Source organism: Rhinoraja longicauda, chromosome 21 (genome assembly GCF_053455715.1).
Source record: "Rhinoraja longicauda isolate Sanriku21f chromosome 21, sRhiLon1.1, whole genome shotgun sequence".
NCBI classification, from domain to species: Eukaryota; Metazoa; Chordata; class Chondrichthyes; order Rajiformes; family Arhynchobatidae; genus Rhinoraja; species Rhinoraja longicauda.
Genome location: NC_135973.1, coordinates 19687309 through 19703126, shown reverse-complemented (window position 1 = coordinate 19703126; position 15818 = coordinate 19687309).

The window sequence follows — 15818 nt, the reverse complement described above, 5'->3', positions numbered from 1 at the left end:
GGGCGTTGCTGTGAATTAATAAACAGGGGGGTGGGGAGTGGGAGTCTTGCTGTGCATGTATTAGTTGGGGAGCCTTGCGGTGCATGTATTAGTTGGGGAGCCTTGCGGTGCAAGGAGGCGCCGGGTGGTGCATGTATTAGTGGGGGGGGCTTGCATTAATGCAGGCGCCAAGTGGTGAATGCAGGAGTGGGAATGTAAGATCGGAGTGGATACATTAGAGGGGGGAATGCAAGAGTGGTGGAACCTTGTCGTGAATGCATTAGTGGTGGGAGTCTTGCGGTAAGCTGTCTTACAGTGAATGCATTAGTGGGGTACCTTACGGTGAATGTAGGCGTGGCGAGCAGTGAATGCAGCGTTCCTTACGCCGGGCTGTTTCAGCATGGACAAATGCCTCATATCACACCGCTCCACATTTGTACAATACTGTCATTAGAAAGCATCGGATAGGCAGGCGGTGAGACTTGGTTGATCGCACCGGACGCGCTGCGCTGAAATCCACAGTCATCTCCCTCTGACGACATTCTGGACACTCGATCTCAAAAACATAGAAAATAGGTGCAGGAGTAGGCCAGTCGGCCCCTCGAGCCAGCACCGCCAATCAATATGATCATGGCTGTGTAGGAAAATAACTGCAGATGCTGGTACAAATCGAAGGTATCACAAAATGCTGGAGTAACTCAGCGGGTCAGGCAGCATCTCTGGAGAGAAGGAATGGGTCGAGACCCTTCTTCAGACTGATGTCAGGGGGGCGGGACAAATAAAGGATATAGGTGAAGACAGTGGAAGAACTGGGAAGGGGAGGGGAAGAGAGGGACAGAGGAACTATCTAAAGTTGGAGAAGTCAATGTTCATACCGTTGGTCTGCAAGCTGCCCAAGGGAAATATGAGGCGCTGTTCCTCCAATTTGCGGTGGGCCTCACTAATGACACTGGAGGAGGCCCATGAGCAAGATAGAGCTCTTAAAGATAGCGGAGTCAGGGGGTATGGAGAGAAGCCATGAACGGGGTACTGATTGTGAATGATCAGCCATGATCATATTGAATGGCGGTGCTGGCTCGAAAGGCCGAATGGCCTGCTCCTGTACCTATTGTCTATGACAGAAAGGTCAGACTGGGAGAGGGAGGAGGAGTTGAAGTGCTCAGCCACCGGGAGATCAGGTTGGTTAAGGCAGACTGAGCGAAGGTGTTGAGCGAAACGAACGCCGAGCCTGCGTTTGGTTTCGCCGATGTAGAGAAGTTGACATCTGGAGCAGCGGATACAATAGATGAGGTTGGAGGAGGTGCAGGTGAACCTCTGTCTCACCTGGAAAGACTGTTTGGGTCCTTGGATGGAGTCGAGGGGGGAGGTAAATGGACAGGTGTTGCATCTCCTGCGGTTTCTGGGGAAAGTGCCTGGGGAGGGGGTGGTTTGGGTAGGAAGGGACGAGTGGACCAGGGAGTTATGGAGGGAATGGTCTTTGCGGAACGCAGAAAGGGGAGGAGATGGGAAGATGTGGCCAGTCGTGGGGTCCCGTCGGAGGTGACAGAAATGTTGGAGGATAATTTGTTGGATACGCTGGCTGATGGGGTGGAAGGTGAGGACAAGGGGGATTCTGTCCTTGTTACGAATGGGGAGAGGGGGAGCAAGAACAGAGCTGCGGGATATAGAGGAGGCCCTAGTGAGAGCCTCATCTATAATGGAAGAGGGGAAGCCCCGATTTCTAAAGAATAAGGACATCTCTGATGCTCTAGTGTGAAACACCTCATCCTGGGCGCAGATGCGGCGTAGACGGAGGAAGTGGGAGTAGGTGATAGACTTTTTGCAGGAGACAGGTGGGTTGAAGTGTAGTCCAGATAGCTGTGGGAGTCAGTTGGTTTGTAGTAGATGTCAGTCACTGGTCTGTCTCCTGTGATGGAGATGGTGAGATCCAGAAACGGTAGGGAGATGTCGGAGATGGTCCAAGTATATTTAAGAGCAGGATGGAAATTAGTGGTGAAATGTATGAAGTTAGTGAGTTCTGCATGGGTACAAGAGGTAGCACCAATGCAGTCATCAATGTAGTAGAGGTAGAGTTCGGGGATGGGGCCAGTGTACGTCTGGAACAGGGATTGTTCGACATACCCGACAAAGAGGCAGGCATAGCTAGGGCCCATGCGAGTGCCCATAGCTATGCCTCGTGTTTGGAGGAAGTGGGAGGAGTCAAAGGAGAAGTTGTTGAGGGTAAGAACCAGCTATGCTAGGCGGAGGAGAGTGTTAGTAGATGGAGATTAGTTCTACGGTCGAGGAAGAAATGGAGGGCTTCAAGACCATCCTTGTGGGGGGGGGTGGAGGTGTAGAGTGACTGGACATCCATGGTAAAGACGAGGGAGTAGGTGCCTGGAAACCGGAAGTTATTGAGGAGACGGAGAGCATGTGAGGTGTCTTGGGTGTGGGGACGGTTTTGACCAGGGGGGGTAGGATGGAGTCCAGATAGGTGGAAATTAGTTCGGTGGGACATGAACAGAATCAATGGGTCTGCCATGACAATTCTGTTTATGGATTTTAGGGAGAAGGTAAAATCAGGCCGTGCAGGCCTGGGGAACAATAAGGTTGGAGGCATTAGAGGGCAGAGCGCCGGAATTGGTGAGATCGGTGATAGTATTGGTGATTAAGATCTGGTGCTTGTCGGTGGGGTCATGGTCCAAGGATAAGTAGGAGGAGGTGTCTGAGAGTCTGATCATCCACAATCAGTTCCCCGTTCCGGCCTTTTCCCCGTGTCCCTTGATTCCCTTAGCCCTAAGAGCTAAATCTAACTCTCTCTTGAAAGTGGCCAGAAATGCCCGCGGTCAATGCTCCAGCAGTGACCCTGCGTTCACAAGAACACAGGCTTGATCCGCCTGAGGCCCACAGTCAACGTTTGTTGCATCTTCCCACTCGAATTTAGTTTGAAGTCAACAAATTCTAGCCGGGTATTTATTCACAAAATGCTGGAGTAACTCAGCAGGTCAGGCAGCATCTCAGGAGAGAAGGAATGGGTGATTCCTTCTCTCCTGAGATGCTGCCTGACCTGCTGAGTTACTCCAGCATTTTGTGAATAAATACCTTCGATTTGTACCAGCATCTGCAGTTATTTTCTTATATTCTAGCCGGGTGGTGTCAGTGGAGTTCTTGTTGTAGGTCGGTTCATCAAACGAGGGACACGCTACCCAGTGCATGGGGAATACAGTCCGTGGCATCACCGGGTGGCGTTGATAGCCTCGCCTACAGTCTGTCTGTCTTTTCGCCTTTTTTGTTGATTTTTAGTGCATTTTAAAAGTATGTGTTAATGTTCTCTGGTTTGTTTTATGTTGGGGGGAGGGAGGGGGCAGGGGAAACTTTTCTTCAATCTCTTACCTTGCCAGAGATGCGATTGTGGATTTTGGAGATCTCAAACTTTCTGAGTCGCTCAGATGTCATAGAGTTATACAGCACGAAAACAGCCCACCTGGTCCATGTCAACCAAGTTGACATTACTGGGTTAGTCCCATTTGTCTGCATTTGACCCATATCCCTTTAAACCCTTCCTGTCCATATGTCTCATAGGACCACACAATACAGAAACAGGCCCTTCAGCCCAACTTGTCCTCTATGCGGATAAATATCTGTCCAAATGTATTTTTAAAGTCATAATTGTATTTGCTTCTAAAGCCCTTGCAAAAACAAAGTGCTGAAGCAACTCAGCAGGTCAGGCAGCATCTGTGAAGGGGATGGACTGATGATGTTTTGTGGTTGGGACCTTCTTCTGATTTGCTATTCCCTTCCCAGATGCTGTCTCCAGCACTCTGCTTTGCTCAAGATTCCAACGTCTGCTGTTCCTTCTATCTCCACTTCAACAGCTTCCTCTGGCAGCTCATTCCAGGTACAAACTACCATCCCAGTGAAAAAGTTGGCCTTGAGGCCCCTCTTAAATTTCTCCCATCGTACCTTAAGCCTGTGCCCTTTAGTTTTAGAATCCTCTACCCTGGGAAAAAGACGTGAGCATTCGCTGTAAGGTTTTGAATCAGCACAGAAGTTTAGGCCAGAGTGTGTTTTCAGTGGCTGGAACGTCACAGTCGCCCTGCATTGTGTTAGACTGGACGTGAAGAAACATCCAAACAGGAAACCAAGGGAACAATATCGACACACTTATCTTGCTGTATTCTTTGAGGGGTGGGGGTGTGGAGGAGGGCGATGGAATGTGTTTAGTAGTTGGACGGAAACTAATTCCGCAGTTTAGCAAATCCAGGTATTTTTAGTTACATCAATTTCAACATGATCAAATGACTGAGAGAGAGTGAGTGTATATTGGTCTAGAGTGCACATGTTCATTAAACTTGGCCAGAATGCTGTTTGGATTAGAGGTATTAGATACAGGGAGAAGTTGGACAAACTGTTTTCTCTGAAATACAGGAGGTTGAGGGGAGAATTGATAGAAGTATATAAAATGATGAGAGGCATAGATAGGGTAGACAGAACCTTTTTCCCAGGGTGGAAATGGTAAAGACTAATGACATAGCCTTAAGGAGATAGAGGCAAAATTTAAAGGAGATGTGCGGGATAGGTTTTATACACAGGTGTTCATGAGGCTTTTCGGCACATGGATATGCAGGGAAAGAAGCGATACGAAGCACAGACAGAGATTAGTTTATTTTGGCATCATGTTCAGTATGGACACTAGCCAAAGGGCCTGTTCCTTTGTACTGTTTTATGTTAGTGTGTTTTAAATGCATGGGAATATATGCAAATTACTGAGGGTGAGCAGCTGCATTTGGGTGTGGATTGAAACTGAATGGCCTACTTCTGCTCCTATGACTGATGAACTTCGCTTGCAGTATCACCGACCAGCCTTCCATGGCTGGCCAGGTGATGCTGACCACTGCATGATTCGTCACTCAGCACGATCCCACAAACAGCAAATGGAAGAAGGGCCAAATGCTGTGTACTTGGGGGTGGTGAAGAGCAGGTTACCAGGACACTGAGAACATCTAAATCTGCAATGCCTCACTGACTCCAGTAGGAACATTAAATTCTTCAATTTTAGACAACATCCTGCACTCTTTTTTTCCTCTCTCTTTCCTGTACTCCCCCTGATGCGCACCCATTTCATCCACTATCCTGTTCCCTTCCACCTATACTCGTCCCTCTGGCTTTACGTTTCACCCTTCTCTCCTTATCCTGCACCTTTTTGTTTCCTTTTTATCTCTGGCCTTCGTCCATCCATCTGCCATCGTCCACCTCACCTGTTCCCCACCTTTCTCCAGCTTTGTCCTGCCCTCACCTCTTTTCCACCTTTCTCCTCCCCCTGCTCCTTCCGCCTGAAGACAGGCCCCTACCTGAAACGTCACTTTCCATTCCCTCCACAGATGCTGCCTGATTCACTAAGTTCCTCCAGCACTTTGTTTTATGCAAGATTCCAGCATCTGCAGTTCTTGGTGTCACTCTCTGAGGTCTCTGTCTATTCTAATATTCATTTGTGGATCCTCTAAGAAACAACTTTCCACTGTAATGGTGCTGTATAAATGGAAACATAGAAAGTAGGTGCAGGAGTAGGCCATTCAGCCCTTCAAGCCAGCACCACCATTCAATATGATCATGGCTGATCATCCAGAATCAGTACCCTGTTCCTTCTTTTTCCCCTTATCCCCTGATACTGTTACCCCTCAGAGCTAAATCTAACTCGCTCTTGAATACATCCAGTGAATTGGCCTCCACTGCCTTCTGTGGCAGAGAATTCCACAGATTCACAACTCTCTGGGTGAAAATGCAACATATTGCAGTATCACTTTGTGTTTAGCACAGTGAGCTGGAATATTCATTTCCAGGGAATGGGATGGAGGGGAAAGATGGTCACAGAATGTGACATGGGGAATGATGTGTTTAAACGATCGTGACAGAAGTTATTTTTGATGATGTTCCAGAGATGTAATGCACAGTCATTTATTGGGTTAGTAATAGTCCTGTAAGTAGAGTATTGTACTGCAGGAAATAATGGATTAATTGCCTATGTAAAGTCAGGTCTTACAGTTCTTTCTCGAGGAGGCAGAGCCAGGTCATGAGTTGATCACAAACCATTCAGCAGCCTCCCAGACCCTGGTTTGGTGAGCATGTGACTGATGATGAGTGAGATCTCTGTACACAGCACCATTCCTGCCTTCCAGCCATTTACTTCTCTGCTCCCTGCATTTGTATTTTCTACATTACTTTCTGTTTTCTGCCCCTTCCCTGCTCAGGAAACCAGGGGTTTGATTCACTCAAGAAGCATTTTGGATGGACGGGTGGGTTTTATGAATGAACATTCCTGCAAAGGGCATCAGTGATACGTGTCCAGCACCCGTCTGATCGACTGTAAGATACAGCAGGGTCACTCTCCTTTTTCTATCTGCCCCCCCCCCCCCCTTACCCAGCCTGATTACTGTCCTCCTCCTGGTTCCATCTGCTCATCATTCCCTCCCTTCACTTTGTTCCACCTGTCACCTACCAGCTTGTCTCACTGCTTCCCCCTCACCTCCCCCATTCATTGATTCAGACCACAATCTCCATGCCGAAAATAATGCTAAGATAAACTAATCTTTGCCTGCACGTGATCCATACCCCTCCATTCCCTGCATATCCATGTGCCTGTCCAAAAGCCTCTTAAACACCGCTATTGTATTTGCCTCCACCACCACCCTTGGCAGCGGCTTCCAGGCAATTACCACCCTCTGTGTGAAAAAGGTGCCCTGCTCATCTGTTAAACTTTGACCCTCTAAATTAAAACTTTGCCCTCTACTTTTTGACATTTCCACCGTGGGAAAGATGTTTTGACTATTTACTTTATTTATGCCTCCCATAATTTTATGCACTTCAGGTCTCCCCTCACCTTCCGATGCTCCAAAAAAACAATCCAAGTTTGTCCAACCTCTTCCTGGAGCTAATATCCTCTAATCCAGGCAGCATTCTGGTAAACCTCCTCTGCATCTTCTCCAAAGCCTCCACATTCTTCTGTAATGGGGCGATCAAAACCCTACATAATACTCCAAGTGTGGCCTAACCTAAGTTTTATAAAGCAGCAACATGAACTATGAACTCCTGCTTCTTGTAATCACTGCTCTGACTAATGAAGGCAAGCATACCATACGCATTCTTTACCATTCTATCTACTTTTATTTCCCCCTTCAGGGTGTTTTTCACTCAGTTCCATCTCCCAATTTTTTTAATGTTTCCACTAGTTCATCAGCTTGTGTCTCAGCGTTTCTACCTTCCCCCACCCAGCCCCATCCTTCCCCCTTCATTGTGTACCACCTACCACTGTCTCATCCTTCCCTCTACACTGCCCTGATGCAGGGCCTCGATCCACATCATTGAACACCCTTCTGCCTCTACAGATGCTGCTCAACCCATCCATTTCCTCCAGCAGTTTATTTTTCTCCTCTGGCTCAATTCTTGGCCTGCCCTGAATGGTGTGTCAGGGTCAGGGCAACGGCAGGTTTGAATGTTCAGGGATCCTGGGTTCAGCTGAAGAAACAAGACTGAATTCTCTCTCCACATTTCCATTCTCTCTCCAGTGTAAGTGCTGACCTGAAATGTCACCTATCTATCTTTTAAAGAGATGTTGCCCAACTCGTTGAGATACTCCAGCACATTGTGTCTTTTTTTATAAAAAATAGATTTCATTGTTAACTCATGAACTGCAGTGGCTATGAATCCTCTTGTCATCCATTGATTGGAATTGACGGAGTTGAAATGATTCATGGAATTAATGAACTGAAGACTGGTTTTGAGATTCACTGCCAAAGGGTTCATGTGAAGGCAACTCCTGACGCTTGACAAATTTCAATCCATTAAAGTTAACAAGATTAGAATTCCTTCCTTTCTGTGGTTGAGATCACTGGGAAGTGGGAGGTGGTGCTTTTGACAAAGAGTGGGCAATGTCTGGCTGAGGTGCCATCAACCCCAGGGAGCCCTGACACTGAGAAGTGGGGAGTGGTTCCCAACACCTCAAACCAGCAAATTCACTCAGACCCACAAGAGGTGATGTTCCCAGCCCAGGGCCTGATCTCATAATCACAGAGCCGTATAGCATGGAAACAGGTCCTTCTGCCCACCACGTCCAACCTGTTCCTGAAAGTTAGTGGCACAGGTGATAAAATTGACGAATTCCACAAGTGTATGAAATGCAGTCGTTGATCCAGCCGAGAAAGTGGGGGTGTTGTGCCACAGGGATCGGTGCTGGGTCCACTGTCATATACTATTCATAGTACTGTAACGATTTGGATGTAAATAACATGGTGTATTTGTGGAAGATACTAAAAGAGGTGGTATATTGGACAATGGGAAAGGTTAGCTAACATTACAATAGGATCTTGCTGAGAGTCAGATGGAGTTTAACTCAGATAAATCAAGGCGTAACAGTTTGCTTGGACAAACAAGGGCAAGACTTACACCAGTAAATGGTAGGGAGTGTTATCGAACACCTATCAAACTTATCTCCATATCCAGACTACTGAATGGTCCTTTCATAAGCTTAGGACGTATTACCAATCTTCCAAACTAATTGGACATTTTTATCTACTCCACACTTTCTCTGAAGCTACAACATTATATTCTGCATCATTTATTTTCTCCTCTGCACGGAATGTACTATATATGGCTTAATTTGACTGGATAGCACGCAAAACAATATTTTCTGCTGTATCTCAGTACGTGACAATAATAACCCAATGCCAACACGAGGCAAGCACCGTGGGCCAAAGATCCACTGCAGAATCTCAGAACAACCCAAAACCTAAGAATGATACTGCCTGTGTTTACAAGAGACGAGATATTGCTTTCATTGTACACAATCCTAGTTTACAGTGTACAACCCACAATGATGGTAATACATTAATCTGCAGCTTTCAGTAAACTTACATCCAAACCATTGCTGGTGTACTAGGACTTCACTTACAAAGAGAAGTAGAGTTACAGTTTTGATTGAAGAGCCTTTGTCTGATTCAGAGCCTTCACCGAGAATGTTAACTTGGAGACACAAAGTGCAGATGTTGGAATATTAAGCAAAAATCAAAGTGCTGGACGTATGCTACAACAACATTGAAAACACATTTGGACAGGTATGTGGATAGGAAAGGTTTAGAGAGGTATGGGACAAACGCAGGCAGGTGGGACTAGCGTAGATGGGGCATCTTGGTCAGGATGGTCAAGTTGGGCCGAAGATCCACAGCTGTATAACTGTGACTCTACATGGAATGAGCTGCCATAGGAGGTGGTAGAGGCAAGTACATAACAGTTAGCCAAGTGCATGGTTCGGAAAGGTTTAGGGGGTTATGGTCTAAATGCAGACAAATGGGAATTATGAGAGATGTGGGTAGGGTAGACAGAACCTTTTTCCCGGGATGGTAATATCAAAGACTAGATTTAAGGTTAGAGGGGCAAAGTTTAAAGGAGATATGTGGGGCAAGTTTAAAAACAATGGTGGGTGCCCAGGGGTGGCACTGGAAGCAGATCTAAAAGAGGTGTTTAAGTGGCTTTGAGATAGGTACATGGATTTGCAGGAAATGGAGTGATATGGATCAAGTGCAGGCAGAGGAGTTTAGTTTAACTTGGCAGCATATTCGGCAAAGACATTGTGGGCCTGTTCCATGTACTGTTCTGCGTTCTTGGGTGTGAGCAAGATTAGGCAACAGTACACTTAATGTTCAGAGGGAGGAAAGTCCCACATTGTTGAGGGATGGAATGAGTTGAAAAGTTACACAATGTGCCTTAACATTGAGAGGCATGAGAGGAAGTGGGAGAGCTCGCAACACGGCAACAGAGCACGTGAACACAAGTCACGCTCCTTTTACACCAGACTATTTGGTACTTTGCCAAGAAATTAAGACAACCACAATTCAGCAGAAGGTGATGCAGATGCTACTGGAATGCAAAAACAGCCAAAAAAGTGGAGCACATTTCGCGATAGTGTCCCAAAAATGATTTCCAAACCGAAGATCTGGTTAATATATAATCCCTCTTCCCGTTTCCTTTCCTTCCTCTTTCAGTAGTGCTGAAGGTCGGAGATTTCCAACGTAAGTAATCCATTTGCTGGAAACACAAGCTGAAAAGAGAGCAAGAGTTTCTGTTCTTGTTTCAACCCTCAGCAGCAGGAGATGGTTGTGCAAAAAGTAATGAATAATCACATCTACCTCACACTAGACACACACTGCACTCCCTCACACAGACACACACACACTAGCCTGTGCTCTGTCACACAGACACACTGCACCGCGCACCCTCACACACACACACACACTGCACTCCCACACACACACACACACACTGCACTCCCTCACCACACACTGCACTCCCTCACCACACACTGCACTCCCTCACACAGACACACACACACACTAGCCTGTGCTCTGTCACACAGACACACTGCACCGCGCACCCTCACACACACACACACTGCACTCCCACACACACACACACTGCACTCCCTCACCACACACTGCACTCCCTCACCACACACTGCACTCCCTCACACACACACTGCACTCCCTCACACACACACTGGCCTGTGCTCTGTCACAGACACACTGCACCACGCTCCCTCATAGACTCACTGCAACACACTCCCTCATACACACACAGTGCACCGCACTCACACACCCACTGCACAGCGCTCTCTCTTCGGTAGACACTGGGCTGTGCTCCCTCACAAGCATGCACTGCACCGCGCTCCCTCACACAGGCACATACACTGGCCTGTGCTCCGTCACATAGACACACACTGGGCTGTGCTCCCTCACAGACCCACACTACACCGCACTAGGCTCGCTCTCACAGACACACACTGCACTAGGCTCGCTCTCACACACACACTACATTGCACCGCACTCACTCACACACACACACACACACTGCACCGCACTCACACACACAGGCACATACACTGGGCTGTGCTCCATCACACAGACACACACTGGGCTGTGCTCCCTCACAGACCCACACCGCACTAGGCTCGCTCTCACAGACCCACACCGCACTAGGCTCGCTCTCACACACACACACTACACCGCTCGCTCTCACAGACACACACTGCACCGCACTCACACACACAGGCACATACACTGGGCTGTGCTCCCTCACAGACCCACACTACACCGCTCGCTCTCACAGACACACACCGCACTAGGCTCGCTCTCACACACACACCGCACTAGGCTCGCTCTCACACACACACACACACACACACACTGCACCGCACTCACACACACAGGCACATACACTGGGCTGTGCTCCATCACACAGACACACACTGGGTTGTGCTCCCTCACAGACCCACACCACACTAGGCTCGCTCTCACAGACACACACTGCACCACACTCCCTTGCTTAAAGAATTTTTCCAAGTTTTATGTTCAATTTTCCATGCCCTTTAATTTTCCAAAATCTCCGAGTTGCCTGTTAGATTTCTTGGGCACCACTGTATTTTGTATCCATGGCCTCTAGTTCTGCTCTTTCCCAGAAGAGAAAACATTCTCTCTGCATCCTCTATCAAAGCCTTTCAACGTGTTAAACACCTGTTAAGTCTCCTCTCACTCATTCCTTCTCAGGAGCAAAGTGGCATTGTTAGTTCATCCTTTCCTGACATGTAAACCTTTGTATTTCTGATACCATTCCTATAAATCAACAAACCTCTGCAATTCCTCTATATTATTTTGTAATACTGTGACTGAAACTTACCTTCAATGGGCCTCACCAAGTTGTCATTCCCAAACCATCTGCCAATGGATCAAGGACTTCCTGACCAACCGCCCCCAGACCGTCAAAATAGGCCCTCACCTCTCCTCCACCATTACACTGAGCACCGGCTCACCACAGGGCTGTGTGTTGAGCCCCATCCTTTACTCCCTCTACACTCACGACTGCGCCCCCACCCATCCCACCAACACCATCATCAAGTTCGCGGATGACACGACTGTGGTTGGACTCATCTCAGAAGGAGATGAGACAGCCTATAGGGATGAAATCCAAAGGCTGGCAGCATGGTGTTCAGTGAACAATCTGGTCCTGAACTCCTCCAAAACAAAGGAACTTATAATTGACTTTAGAAAAACCAGTGGAGATTACGACCCACTCTACATCAATGGGGTCTGTGTGGAAAGGGTACCAGCTTTCAGGTTCCTGGGTACGCACATCGCAGAGGATCTTACCTGGTCTACCAACACCATCACCACAGTAAAGAAGGCACAGCAGAGACTCCACTTCCTGAGGATCCTCAGGAAAACCAACCTGCAGGAGAAGCTCATGTTGTCCTTCTATCGCTGCTCCATCGAGAGTGTGCTGGCATACTGTATAACCACATGGTATGCCAGCTGCTCAGAAAAGGACAGGAAGGCCCTTCAGAGGGTCATCACGACGGCCCAGAAGATCATCGGCTGCTCACTGCCCTCCCTGGAGCACCTGTTCAGCCTACGCTGCCTCAGTAGAGCAGGCAAAATAATAAAAGATCCATCCCACCCCGGCCACCGTCTGTTTGTTCATCTGCCCTCTGGTCGACGTTTCAGGTCGATCAAATCCCGAACAAACAGACTTAAGAACAGTTTTTACCCCAGGGCCATACGAGAACTGAACACTACCTTTGCACTAGGCAACACCGTTAAAAAATCTTGTACTTAATATAATTGTATTTAATTGTATTTATGTATTTATTTGTTTTGCATTTATTGCATATATGTTTGTACGCACCGTCAGGATTGGCTATTTTTTAATTTCGTTGTACTCGTTGCAATGACAATAAATGAATATTATTATTATTATTATTATTATTATTATTATGTGCAGGAAGGAACTGCAGATGATGGTTTATACCAAAGAAAGACACAAAATGCTGGAGTAACTCAGCGGGTCAGGCAGCATCTCTGGAGAAAAAGAAGAGGTGACGTTTCGGGTTGGAATCCTTCCTCAGATTGAAAGTAGAGGTGGGGAGAGGAATAAACTGGAGGTGAGAAAAGACCAGAACAAATCAGGGTTGGCAACGGATGACCTCAGGAAGGTTGGAGTCCATAATGACCCATTGTTAGCTGGGGAAGATGTGATAACAGGGATACAAGGATGCGAACAGTGGAACTAGTAGGACGACTAGAGTGGAGAAGGGGGGGAAGTGGAGAAGGGAGGGAATGCAGGAGTTGCTTAAAATTTGAGAAATCAATGTTCATGCCCCTGGGCTGTAAGCTGCCCAACTAAAATTCAGCATATTTTTTTAACTTTCAGTTCATTCTTCTAGAAATAAACTTGCTGCTTTGCTTTTTACCATGGTCCTGCGAATCTGTGGCACAACTTCAGTGAATTTTACATCAAGATTCATTTGTTCCTCTGCATAAACAAAATTTACATCTTCCAGATAATAAGCCCCCTCTCTTTTCTCCCTCTCACAAATACTACCTCACCGTTATGTTTGGCACAGAGAGTGGCTGGTATCTAGAACACTCTCCCATTGACAGTAGAGTCAGCTACAATCACAGTGTTTAAGAAGCATTTTTCACACTTAAATAGGCAAGGCACAGGAGGGTATGAATTTAATACAGGCAAATGGGTGAACAGAAAAGGTTGGCGTGGATGTGGTGGGCCAAAAGACCCATTTCTGTGCTGATTATTTGCCCATTCTACATGTATGTTAAACATTTTCCAGTAATTTGCAATTTTTGCCCTCAGCTGGGATTAAAGCTAGTTCAAAGGTCTCCAATGAGGTAGATGGGAGGCCAGGATAGCTCTCTAGTTGGTGACGGGACAGTTCAGTTGCCTGATAACAGCCCTTAGATACCCCTATCTTGGGAAACAGACTCTGGTTAACTTTCAGTGGAGCGGTAGAATAGAGGTACAAGTATGTCTCTCATGATTATACATACATCTATCATGTCACCGCTTATTCTCCTTTTGCTGCCGGGAAAACAGACCCAGCCAATACAGTCTCTCCTGATAACTCTAGCCCTCCAATCCAGGCAACAACCTTGTGAATCCTTTCTGCACCGTCTCTAGTTTAATCATATCATTACTATAAATATGGTGAACTGCATACACTACTCCAATGCAGCCGAACTAACATTTTGTACAGCTGCAACATGACTTCCCAACTCTTGTACGCAATACTTCAACCAATGAAAGCAAGCATAACAGGTGCTTTCTTCACCACCCAGTCTACCCATGTTGTCCATCTCAGGGATCTATGTACCTTTACTCCAAGGTTCTGCAATACTTCCAGGGCCTGCCACTCACTGTGTATATCCTGCCCTGGTTTAACATCCCAAACTTAACATCACGCTTGTTAGTTAAATTCCACCGCCATTCCCTCACGCACCTCCCAGTTGTTCTAGATCTTGTAACCGTAGGAAACTTTTGCTATCGACTTTGTCATCAATTTTGGTGCAATCTGAAAGCTTTCTAATCATTAATGTTTCTCATCCAAATCATTAATATATATGATAAACAAGGGAGACAGCATCTCTGTGGCACACCACTGGTCACAGGCTTCCAATCTGTAAAACAACTCTCCACTACCACCCTTTATTTCCTCCCACCAAGCTAATGTTATGTCCAATTGGTTACTCACGCTGGGTCCCATGAGTGCTGGACCCAACCGCCTTTCTTCGTCCATGAAGTCGGCAATGGGGATATTTAACCCTCTATGTTCTAGTTTGTTTGCAGATTTTACAAATATTGATTTTCTAAAGACTTTCAATAAACATCTATAATAGTTTCCCTCTCCCCTGACCCTGATGAAGGGTTTCGACCCAAAACATATCCTATTCTTTTTCTCCAGAGATGCTGCCTGACCCGCTGAGTTACTCCAGCATTTTCCGTCTATCTTTGGTGTAAACCAGCATCTGATGACTGTTAGAAGAGGCAGAGTCAAGGGGTGAAGCAATAGAATGAACTAGACCAAGTGGACCCATTAGGCCCATACCTCTCCTGCATTGGTGCAGCACCCTCTCCTCCCCCATTCCTCTCTCCCCCCCACACTCCCCCTCCCCCCACACTGCTCTCCCCCCTCCCACCTCCTCCGCTCTCCCCTCCCTCCAACCCCCTTCCCTCTCTCCTCCCTCCAACCCCCTTCCCCTCCCCTCCCCTCCATCCCCCACAACCCCCCTTATCCCTCCCCCCACTCTCTTCCCCTCCCCCCCACTCCATCCCCTTCCCCCCCACTCCATTTCTCCCTCCCCCTCCACTCCCCTCTCCCCCTCCCCCCAACTCCATCCCCCTCAACCCCCCATTATCCCTCCACTTTCCCTCCCTCTCTCTTCCCCTCCACTCCATCTCCCTCAACCCCCCTTACTCCCTCCCTCCCCCTCCCTCCCTCCCTAGGAGATAAATTTAAACATTAAAATGTGAATAACTTAAAAAATATAACACCAATTTCAATGAAACGTCCATTAGCACCAAAGGGATGATGGTGAGGAAGGTGGGCTAAAATTGTCGCACTATTGTGTACCGTTTTTAGCTGTAGTTTAGGAACAGACAAGAGTTTTAGTATATAGATTATCAGCTGGCTTCAATGGTTGGTAGTAGGGTTCCACATTTATCGGTACTTTGACCAATGTTGTTTAGAATTTGCATCGAACCTGGTGATCGTTAATCAGACTTTACTGGACTATCTTGCAATACATGTTATACCCTTTATCCTGTATTTGTGCACTGTGGATAGCTTGATTGTACAGTCTTTTTGCTGACAGGATAGTTTTTCATTGTACCTCGGCTCACATCACAATAAAAAAACTAAACTAAGACTGGACGACATAGGTTGAAGGTGAGAAGGAGGAGGTTTAAAAGGGATAAGAGGAGTAAAATTTTCACACAAAGAGTAGTTGATAACTGGAATGAGCTGC